This window comes from Macrobrachium nipponense, chromosome 20 (assembly GCF_015104395.2).
Source record: "Macrobrachium nipponense isolate FS-2020 chromosome 20, ASM1510439v2, whole genome shotgun sequence".
In the NCBI taxonomy this organism is placed as follows: Eukaryota; Metazoa; Arthropoda; class Malacostraca; order Decapoda; family Palaemonidae; genus Macrobrachium; species Macrobrachium nipponense.
Window position 1 is genome coordinate 82,968,811 of NC_061089.1, and position 12,500 is coordinate 82,981,310.

Genomic DNA, 12,500 nt, shown 5'->3' on the forward strand with positions numbered 1-12,500 from the left:
CAAAACAATAACATACCCGTTTAGGAGCTGACATTCTGTTCTAGACTCGGCCTAGAAATACTCAGATCCATATCATATTGAGGGGACTGAGAATCTGCCCTGGTATGTTCAAGCCTTCCCACATAAATCAGTCTGTCTCTCTCTCTCTCTCTCTCTCTCTCTCTCTCTCTCTCTCTCTCTCTCTCTCTCCGGAACTTACTAACCACACGAAGTGCGATCAAGTTTGTTCAACAGACTCACCAATTAAACAGTCTTTGATTCAAAGAGTCATATTTGTAAATAATCGTCCACCGCCACTTCCGGGTAGAATTAACATAATTTTTGACATGTGTATACAGAACATTTCTATGCACTAGAATTGCTCATCGCTGGGCGATGCAATAGAACTATCTGTCCCACAATCATGCGCATGCGTATACCCTTGAACTCTATTTTAGAGGAACATGCAACATAACATATTATTAGTGTTATGTAATGCACACGTAGGGATAGAAATCATTCTCTAGTCTAGGATTTCCTGCAATGTTTTTTAATGAAGCAAGCCAGTCTCTTACTGCAGTAATGAGCTTATCTTGCAACACCCGAATTCTGTAAGCTTCAAGATTATTGTATAGTACACAGCACTTACAACCAAAATAACTTTCGTAGTCGTTTCATTCTTAGATCAACAACGTATAATCAAGTATCAAATCGAGATTATTGAAAGATGTTACCATGAAAATCTTTAAAAAATTAATCTTATCCAAGAATTAAATTCATAAGAGGATGCACTATATTACATAAGATGCCATGTTACCATTACGAACAAACCCTCCACCACAATCCTGTTAGGTATGTTAAGTCACCCATACCGTAGTACACTCTTCCATTCAAAGGTTTGAGACAGCAAGACACGAGTGGGCGGGTCTTCTTTCATAACTCTTTAGGTAAGGTAAGGACAGGTGTTCGGATATTTGCAGCGTAAGTTGAAGAAATTGGAAATTTATAAGGGTAAACGGCCTTAATCAATGAATTCTGGTGCTTCATTCTATTACCCAAAATTACCGGACTGTGTAAAACATGATGTGCCAAAATATCAAGAAGATACAACTGATATATAAAAAGATATTCAAGAAATCCTATGCGAAAACTAGCATAAAATGGTTAGTAGTTCGATTACCTAACGGTAACAATTCTCTCTCTCTCTCTCTCTCTCTCTCTCTCTCTCTCTCTCTCTCTCTCTCTCTCTCTCTCTCTCTCTATACTAATTTCTTGTTGATGTCAAGGTTTCAGAAAGAGAGTTTGAGTATCCTGTTTCCTTACTCATTGCTAATTGCAGTATTAATATCGGGTAATAGGGTTGAAAGGTTGCATAAATCCAGTATGATGTAGTTAGTTTCCTAAATGGATAAATACGTCATTCCCGTTTTCATTTCCACTACACGTCCGCTTTTCAGCAATGGCTATGTGACAAGGACGTCTGGCCAGATCAAGCAGTGTTAAAGTTCACTGATTGAATGCCACCGATATTAGTTATATATATTTATATATATTATTTATATATATATATATATATATATATATATATATATATATATATATATATATATATATATATATATATATATATATAACTATATATATATATATATATATATATATATATATATGAATATGGCGTCACTGACTGTCCTGATTTCGTCCCCCCCGTCCACTTTGGACGGTGGTTCGATCCCATGGAGGGACGAAATTATTATCAATTAAAAAATTCCCTTCTTGGTACATATATGAAAATATATCATTTGGGAGGTAAAGTGAATTTAGATATTAAAGGACACTTTGTAGCTTGAATTGATATATATATATAAAATATATATATATATATATATAATCTATATACATGTATATATGTATATATATATGTATATATACATATATATATATATATATATATATATATTTTTTATATATATATATATATATATATATATATATATATATATATTCTATATATGTGTGTGTGTGTGTGTGTGTGTGCTTGTTTTGTGAGCATTCTGCAATCATAATCTTTAATTCTATATATATATATATACTATATCTATATATATATTATATATATAGTATATATATATATATATATATATATATATGTATATATATATATGTATATATATTATATGTGTGTGTGTGTGTGTGTGTGTGTGTGTGTGTGTGTGTGAACATTCTGCAATCATAATTTTTAATTCTAGTCCCTCTCATCTTGAGCATAATGTCATCAATGTTTATCCCTCGAATGACATTTAGTTTTATAACCTTAATTTGATCATTGTGTTTAGCTATTCCACCAATGCTGAAAACAGGCAATCAGGCCATCATTTTATTTCGTTGGTCATTATCGACTGCTGTGCTGCAACGGAATTTGGAAAATTCATTATGCGAATTTCATTAAAGTTTTCGAATTTACTGTAATACTGTTGTTGCTTTCATGTGTGGCTCGTCCAGTCAAATTACATTTACTAGATATATAAAGATTATTTTTTTCCGTAACCAAAATTATATTATGTAATAATAGAATATCACGTGGTCTCTATATACTGATCAGTCCACCAGCGGGAAGTTCCAGGTTCAATTCTAAACCGAACCGGAACAACTCCATTTTTAGTTCCTAACAGATATAGTAATACGATGATGACCAATATCTTGAGTAAGTTTATGCCTCAGAAAACAATATATTTATCCATTGATTAGAAGACAAAATTTAAAAAGTAAAAACATCCAAACTTTAACCGGTTGGGAATCCGTCATAATACTGAGCAGTCTATAGGTTGACATTAACAGAATGTATACATCCACTAAGTGATGTTTATTACAACTGCAAAATATCCTCGAAATTCGTCACTTGTTGACAAGCAACTCCCGATTGCAGTCGAAGCCTTCGCTGTCAGGTAACGCACTGCCTTGCAAGAGCAATTGCAAGGTTTAATCAGGGACTGAGAGATTACCAAGAGCGACTGCAAATTGCCCAATTACAAGAGAATGATCAATTAGCATTGCGCCAAAAGGGAGGCCTTGCTGAATGTTATTGGGCACTAATACAAATCGAAATACGAAGCTTCGAGCTTATCTAACGATCAATTGAAAAGCAAAACAATTGTGTCAAACTGACGCAACGCTTATTTATTCACAACTTGAGAGTTTCCTTAGGATAACCATCATCACTGTAACTAGAAATCATATCTCTGTTTGATATATCTTTCTTAAAAGAAATATACATATATATATATATATATATATATACATATATATATATATATATATATATATATATATATATATATATATATATATATATATATATATATATATATATATATATATATATATATATATATATATATATATATATATATATATATATATATATATATATGTATCTTATATATGAAAATCGTAGATAAAACATTCAGGAGTCCCAGGAAGACAGCAGTCTAAGAAGCATGTTTTATTTATATGTGAAACGTTTCATGTTGCTTCAACATCATCTGTCTGCAATAATTAAAATTTACGTGATAAATTACAAGTTAAAAGTACAAATTATTACCAATAAAAAAATCAGCTAAAATAATGTAAAACTTTAAATAAAAACAAAACATGAATAAGTGAGAAAGGCTACCTATTCAAGGTAAGGAAAAGAGTCGTGACCACAACAGTTCATACATGCCCAGACAACACTTAGGCCACTTGGATCTCATAAATCCTGAAGCTTGTCTTATAACTAAAGAAACTTCCAATTTTCTTAGGGCTCATAGGAATGAGGTTTAATTTCAAAAATCCTAGTTCGTTTTCAATAATTTGTTTAACCTTGAAACGTAAATTGTCGGAGTTAATAAAGGGAATTGGTGCATACAGTTAATTTTGGAACATTAAAGTTCAATGTAGGTTTGGAAACAAACCTTGCTAACATTTTGTTGATAATACTAAAAACTAAATTTCTTGGGAATGAGTTTTTAGTGAAATACTCTAGTAAATATTCAATTTCATTATGAAAGGAGGCCCAATCTGAGGTATATCTAAGTGCCCTAAAAACAAGAATGGTGATTGCATTTATTTTAAAAGAATGTAAACATGAACTAAAAAAATTGGTGCCTAAACCTGTAAAGGTATTTTTCCTGAAAACAGAAGTACTAAAAACATGGTTATGTCTAATAACCTTAACATCTAAAAATGCAAGAGTGTTGTTCTTCTCTTGTTCTAAAGTAAATTTCATGTTAGGAAATTATCCTAAATAAGGTTTTTAGTGATACTGAAATTTTTTATGGTTTTAATAGACAGCTTTTTAAAACCCTTTTAGAACTTGCTGTGCAAGATTCAACTTTCATCATTAATAAGCAACTCTACCTGCAGGTCGGGGGAGTTGCAATGGGGTCCCCATGAGGCCCGTTGTTTGCTAACTTTTTTATGGGTCATTTAGAGAAGAATTTTTTAAATAATTGCCCGGAGAGTTTTAAAAACTAACATATTACAGAAGATATGTTGATGATACATTTACCTATTCAAACATTGCCTGGCAATGTCAATTATTTTTGGAATATGTTAATAACATACATCCTAACATGAAATTTTCTTTAGAACAAGAGAAGGACAACACTTGCATTTTAGATGTTAAGGTTATTAGACATAACCATGTTTTTAGTACTTCTGTTTTCAGGAAAATTACCTTTACAGGTTTAAGCACCAATTATTTTAGTTCATGATTCCATTCTTTTAAAATAAAAGCAATCACCATTCTTGTTTTTAGGGCACTTAGATATACCTCAGATTGGGCCTCCTTTCATAATGAAATTGATATTTACTTGAGTATTTCACTAAAAACTCATTCCCCAACGAAATTTAGTTTTTAGTATTATCAACAAAATGTTAGCAAGGTTTGTTTCCAAACTACATTGAACTTTAATTTTGTTCCAAAATTAAACTTTGTATGCACCAATTCCCTTTATTATCACTCCGACAATTTACGTTTCAAGGGTTAACAAATTATTGAAAACGAACTAGGATTTTTGAAATTAAACCAAACCTCATTCTTATGACCCTAAGAAAAAGAAATTGGAAGTTTCTTTAGTTTATAAGGACAAGCTTCATGGATTCATGAGATCCAACATAATATATAATTTCAATGCCCAAGATGCCTTTGGTAGTTACGTTGGATCCTCTCGAAGGCTGTTGCAGATTCGTTATTATAGCCATCTAGGTCTTAGTTACAGGACAGGGTCAAGAATATCCAATCCCGAATTTTCAAATATAAGGACTCATGCATCCAAATGCAAAATTAATATTAGGCACTACTAAACAAACAGCCTACTTAACGACCCTTGAGTCTTTATTTATCAAGCACCTCTCTCCAGGCTTAAACTCTAATGTTTCTTCGTCTCCTCTCTCTCTGGCCTACTATGAGATTCAGGGTCTCTGTAACACGGTTTTTTTGACTTTGCTCCTTGTCAAAGCATTGGATGTAGTTGAAAGTTGACATATGTATATTTTACAACCACACACAAAATTTTGTCAGCATTATCAATAACCTAAACCGATAGTTTTAATTTTTATAGAGTAAAAAATGATCTAGCCGACGCCATGGCCAATGATTACGAGCCAAGAGTCGAAAAAGATTCATTACATAAGCAAGGTAAACATCTTTTGACGAAATGTTGCCCCGCCCATCCACCAGACAGAAACTCCATCGGCTCTGAAACCCAAAGACTTTATGAATGGAGGAACGATATATGATGTGGGTGGGGTATCAGTGCTAGCGTAGTAATACTACTGTAGCAGTAGTGCCGCAACAGTATAGCAGTAATATACATGAATTAAACGTTTAGGGCAACTGCTGGGATCCTTGAGGATCATTTAGCACTTTTTACAACTACTCGAGAAATTAGTTTTTATAGCCAGAATTTAAATTTTCTAATCCAACAATGCCCATGGTAGCCTCCAGTGTTATCCTGAATTATAACGATGCCAAAGTGGGTGGAGCGTCATGAAGTCATCATTCTGACGATAATTATTGGTGAAGGTTGAAAGCCAATATATGGTACAGCCATTTTTTTTCAGTAAATAGGTAGATAGCCAATAAATAAAAATTGCTTGACATTGGATATATCAGTTATCAAATCAAGCTTGTCTACTATGTTTTTGAAAATTACCAACTATTCCCTACATCTTGTCAATCTAATTGTGACCTATAAAGTAGACTGTAATTTCTTAGGAAACCTATTTTGGGAGTTAGACTAATAGTCGAAGTGTTTTTGTATTTATTAACATATTTTGTTGGTTTTGTTCATTATGACAATTATCAGTGGAGAGGTTCCAGAGTTCATAAAGGTGTACTGCTTTGCTTGTATTTAAATTTGTATGTCATTGTTGCCAGAGGTTTAGCCTTCGTTACGTATAGCCAATCATCCATCGAGAAAGAGGGAAGAAATGCTGTCATAAGTTACGTAACGAGTGCGTTCGAAACCTTTTCTCTGAATAAGTTGGCCCGTCTTCAAAAAAAGTCACTTTTACATTATAAGTGCAAAATTTATTCAACCTACGTAATGCAGAATACAGTCAAAATTTAAGTGTAGATATAATATATATAATATGTATTCAGAATAAGCGTTATATTTATGAAATGCATAGATAAAAAGTTATTGCGAAAAAACCGTGTTACAGAGGCCCTGAATCTCATAGTAAGTGTTGTCTGGGCATGTATGAACTGTTGTGGTCACTTGACTCTTTTCCTTACCTTGAATAGGTAGCCTTTCTCACTTATTCATGTTTTGTTTTTATTTAAAGCTTTACATTATTTTAGCTAATTTTTTTATTGGTAATAATTTGTACTTTTAACTTTGTAATTTATCAAGTAAATTTTAATTATTGCAGACTGATGATGTGTTGAGCAACATGAAACGTTTTCAGCATATATATAAAGCATGCTTCTTAGACTGCTGTCTTCCTGGGCTCTTGAATGTTTTTATATATATATATATATATATATATATATATATATATATATATATATATATATATATATATATATATATATATATATATATATATCGTATATATATATATATATATATATATATATATATATATATATATATATATATATATATATATTATATATATATATATATATATATATATATATATATATATATATATATATATTTATAATAATACGTGCTGGATTTTTTTATACGAACGGTCGATGTTTTCACCGATCTTGCAGGTGTCTTCAATGGTTACTCAGTGCTAAACGGCCGGAACCTAGCAGTTGTGGGGAAGGATTCAGCATTGTGTTTCCGCTCAGCGTTCATTGAACATTAAACTGAACATTGTTCGGAGGAGTGGCCGAATACAGTATCATGTGTCAAAGAATGGAAATTTCTATGAAATCTTTCAGTCCGGTTAAAATCGGGTTTATGTATTCAGATGTTTGTTACGAAAGCGCTAAATGAAAGGCCTCTGGCGAAGTTGGCTTTCATTCTCTTGTACACAGTGAAAGTGACCGTATCGTGTCTTGGAACATGCTTGGGAATTGATTCCCACAGCATAGCATGAGAGTAAGTGTCAAACATTAAACGGATTAACTGTTAATAATTTTAGCATTACTGTTTCAGCGAATCATTCTGGATGCATTTGTTTATCATTGTTTTCTACATGTTTGAAATGTTGTGATTCTATCAGTTTTTTATTTGTTAATATAAGGAATTCGTTTGTGAAAAGAATGTTTTAACGGGCAATTGAAATTGTGTAGATTTGTTTTTGGGGGGGGGGGGGGGGGGGGGCGGTGGGGATTTGGCAGAATTCCCGGCTGCTGGGTACAAGATACCAACTGATCCCAAGTAGGAAAAATACCCCTGGGAGTGGTATTTGCATATATATATATATATATATATATATATATATATATATATATATATATATATATATATATATATATATATATATATATATATTTCGTGGATGTATGCGTGTTTGTGTGTTTGATGAATCAACATATTTTCAGCTAAAGCGATGAATCATCCGAAATCAAAATCTATTATAAAATTTGAATGGGAAGAAATTTCGACCCCTAAATACCCACAAACTATTTTAAAGCTCTTGCTGTAACCTGCATATTCAGGTCGTACTAGGGCCTTAATTGATCAATAACAATCTTAACAAAATAATTGCATGTATTAGAAAGTTTGGTAAATTGGTAGTATGTGGTAGATGCAATGAACTTGAGAAACTGGAATCCGTTCAGATATGCAATTCAGTTCAGAGTTAAAAGATTGATTGATTTAAGCAAATTTGCCTTATCCCTGCTAAGGTCACCGGGAGAGTAGAAATTCTAGGTGCATGTGTATGTGTGTGTGTGTTGTTCTTTGTTTTTAAATGGAGAGAGAGAGAGAGAGAGAGAGAGAGAGAGAGAGAGAGAGAGAGAGAGCACATTTCTGCTAATTCAGACCGAGCTTTCAAAGAGAGAATTATCGGAATTAAAACCCCCAATTCTAGAAACGCATTTCAAGATGTGACAAGGAATCGTTAGCCACATCTGGGTCCTTTCTCATCCAAAGCCTGGATCTTTATGTCCCGCGTTCTGGGAGCCAACTTCTTGTACGTTTAATTAAACTATCTGTCCGATCTCAATGGCTGCAAGAACTGATAAATTCTTATTTCCGCGAATTCTTCGTCCCTTTAAGATTTTCAGCTGGAATTTTAATGGTTCTTTCTGATGGAGAAATTATCGTTCAACATTTCCTTTGGTTGAATACTTATGGAACCGTAATTTCCAATAAGTTCTAATAACAATAATGGAAAAATCCACCCATCAGTATTTCTCATCCAAAGATAATATACAGTGAATCAACGGAATCAAGTGCAAACAAACATTGATCTGAATTTGCATGGATAAATATGAAGTAGATATAGTATATTTTCTCTCCCTTTAGTAATTATATTTGATAAAAGAAAGCCCAGGAAGATTGACAAGCTCTTTTCTGAAATAGAACAAAAAGACGTTAATAAATCTTGCTGGTTCTTTTAGTTTGCCTTTTTACGTGTTTATTGTCTGAATGCAACATACCTCCCAATTAAACATTATGGTATTGAACAAGAAACAATCTTATTTTCTTAACATTATAAATTCCGATGAAACAGGTAAATCCAGATTCAAAGATGATTAAACCATATTTTCAAGACATACAATAAAACGTTTTTTTCGACGAATCACAAACCAAATCGTTTCATTTTCTGTGAATCTGTTTAATCAAACAAAGCTATACAAAAGTCGTCAATGAAGCGTCAACACAGGTAATGGAATGAATAATGGAGAAGATGGAAAGCAAACAAAACTGAAGAGGAGTAAAAATAGAAATCGTAATTATTTGTTATTTCAACGAAACTAGGAAACCTTTGGGGTGTATTAATCCCTGCAAGTTCATTATATGGCATAATTAAGAATAACCATTGTTTAACTATTCAACACTCAGAGATGATTTCGTTATATCTTTGATTGCCCTGGATCTCAGTTACTAATGAACGCTTGATTTTTGGAGGATAAAGCAGGATATATATGAAATAAGGTGGGATACATACATATATATATATATATATATATATATATATATATATATATATATATATATATATATATATATATATATATATATATATATATATATATATATATATATAGCGAAATTGAAGGCGGTTTCTATAAACCCGGTAGACAGCGGTAAGCATGGTGGAAAGACAGTTGCTCATTCCTTTCAAAGTACTTTTATTCAGTTGACGCTTCAAGACTTAGAGGTCCCATTTTCAAAGCTATAAGATAAAAAGAAAAAAAAAACAGACATTAAAATCAGGCTCAGGTTAAAAAACAGAAAAAGAGTTTTAACATAAAATTAGAATAATTTAAGTATGATACGCATGAACAAAGTCTACCAAAATGTACTGAATGCAAAGATCGATTGACATTCAGGGTACAGTTAGGCTTCAACGGAAGCTGACGAGAGGTATAAAGGAGTTGACGTAAAAATTTTCTCTCTACATTATAATTTATTTCTTTCTTCATCTTCTTCTTCTTCCTATTTATTATTATTATTATTATTATTATTATTATTATTATTATTATTATTATTATTATTATTATTATTATTATTATTATTATTATTATTGTATGCTGGAAGAAAACCCTCTTTTAAACATGTTTTTATTTAAGGTGATTGCTGCCTCAGCTGCATTAATTTTATAGAGGTTCTTCTCTATTTTCTAATTATGGTTTTCTCATTGTTGTTTAAATCGGGGAGCAACGCACCGAAGGTTGGCATGTCGAGAGTAGGTGATTATGAAAGTCAATTTCATCATTATCAAAGCGCTTGTGGCGTTAGTTAAATTTTCAGATTATAACCCGTATAGTCTCTAATGTGTAATGCCAGTTCATTTTTATTATTATTATTATTATTATTATTATTATTATTATTATTATTATTATTATTATTATTATTATTATTATTATTATTATGACTTGGTGTTTAAGACTAATCTTTCAATGCAAAACAATTTTCCTAAAATGCTTATCATGCCAATAAAATATCAGATAATGATAAATATATTTTTCTTAATTTTTTAAAACTTACTGCTTAAATAACCACCAGTGACCACATATGTCTCCAAAGTTGAAGAAAGTTTAAATCGATAAAAGATAAGACAACATGAAATGCTGTTCTAAAATGTCATCGTTTTTCTCGTGTAACTAACAAAGGATTCCCAATAAATGGCCTCGGAGCAAGTGAAGAAATGCAGAGGTCCGCTGGTTTCCACAGAGGCCTGCGATGAGAGCAATTAAACGCGATGGACAACTTCTATTTATTCCGAGATACCAAACCATTTCTGAAATAGAAGCCAGTACTCCTCCCTCCGTGACACGTACTCGGAGACCTATGCAGTATACTATTTTTTACGATTCAATCCTACACGGAGATATTTTTCATAATTGCTTCAACGCATTAGACTGGAAATGGGGACAGATGACAAATAAAAAGTTAAAATAAAAAGAATTGATCTGATTTATGTAATTCTATTTAATATTACTACTACTACTACTACTACTACTACTACTACTACTACTACTACTACTACTGGGAAAGTAAATCCACAGTTGTATGCGTGTTTGGTTTTTTTATTTAAATTATGTACAGCAGAATGCTTTCGATGACCTACACGGTCCTCCTTGTCAATTTGACTCTAATTACTAAAAGTGGTTATATAAAAACTTTGTATTTTACTTGTTTTCAAATAGGTTGTTATTTGAAGATAGGCCGTTGGCTCTTCATATTATCCCTTCATTCTCTAACGGCAAACCAGCTAATCGCCTAAATCTTCTAAGTGGCTGTTCGGCTCTTAAATCGCTTGGTAGGTTCTCCATTGCAGCTTGGGCGCCTGCAACAAGGAACCCTATCTGCTGCGCATACTGGCTTGACTAATTCAATATCAGAATGTTGTCTGATGAATAAAGAATATTTTTCTTGCCATTTAAATCTTTCCAGTTTACAGAAAATACTTCTTGGTATAAAACAGTTACTTTTAATCTGTAGAACGGTATGGTGTTCGTTACCGAAGTACTGCTTATTGTCATCACTGAATTAAGGAGACGCTCATAAGGTTGTATCGAGGGATTTTCATACAAGCCAAGGATTCAATCTGGAAGAAAATTTAAATAAATAAAGTTATGCAACAGGATGTGAGACGGGCCAAAGGGAATGTATGAAATGTTAAAACAATGATTCAAGAAAGATTATGTATGCTATAGATAATCCTTTTTCCCTGCTTGTAAATATCTTATGTAGGAGTACATTTTTTGTGTAGTTGCTTCAGGGGTGCCAAAAGGGAAAGATTAAGTGTTCATCAACTACTCGGAACAACCCTAAAAACTACCCGTATGAAATATACCGTCTTCGTTGTGGTCCATTTTCCGTTATATATAATTTTTTTTCGAGGGGAGGGGCTGTGAGGTTGTTGTTTAGGATAGTATTATTTGTATTATGTATCCAGTTTACATACAAGTTTACTATGATGGTAGTTTTTTTTTCTTAGAAAAGATAAGTTTCATTGGTTCTCTATTTGTTGATTTCATTAAATATTGATTATATTGGCATTACTATTGCAATTGTGAGAGGCTGTATAAAGTACATTTCTAAATATAAACGATGTTTTGATTATTTTCCTTTACTTTTTTCAGGATATAACAGTTTCCTTCCACATTGTCATAGCGACAAAAACCTAAAGAATACCAATCGAAAGGATGGAATCAAATGCAAGTCAACACCAGCAGAAAAGGTGAGCAACATATGCCTTATCTTTTCTTTACACCGGTTGGTAAATTGCTCTGCACTCATCTAATATGATTTCATTTAAGTCAATGACTGCTTCCACAAAACCATTCTATACACCTTCAAAGAGAGCATTTTTAATAAGCTGAAAAGCCCCTTCGA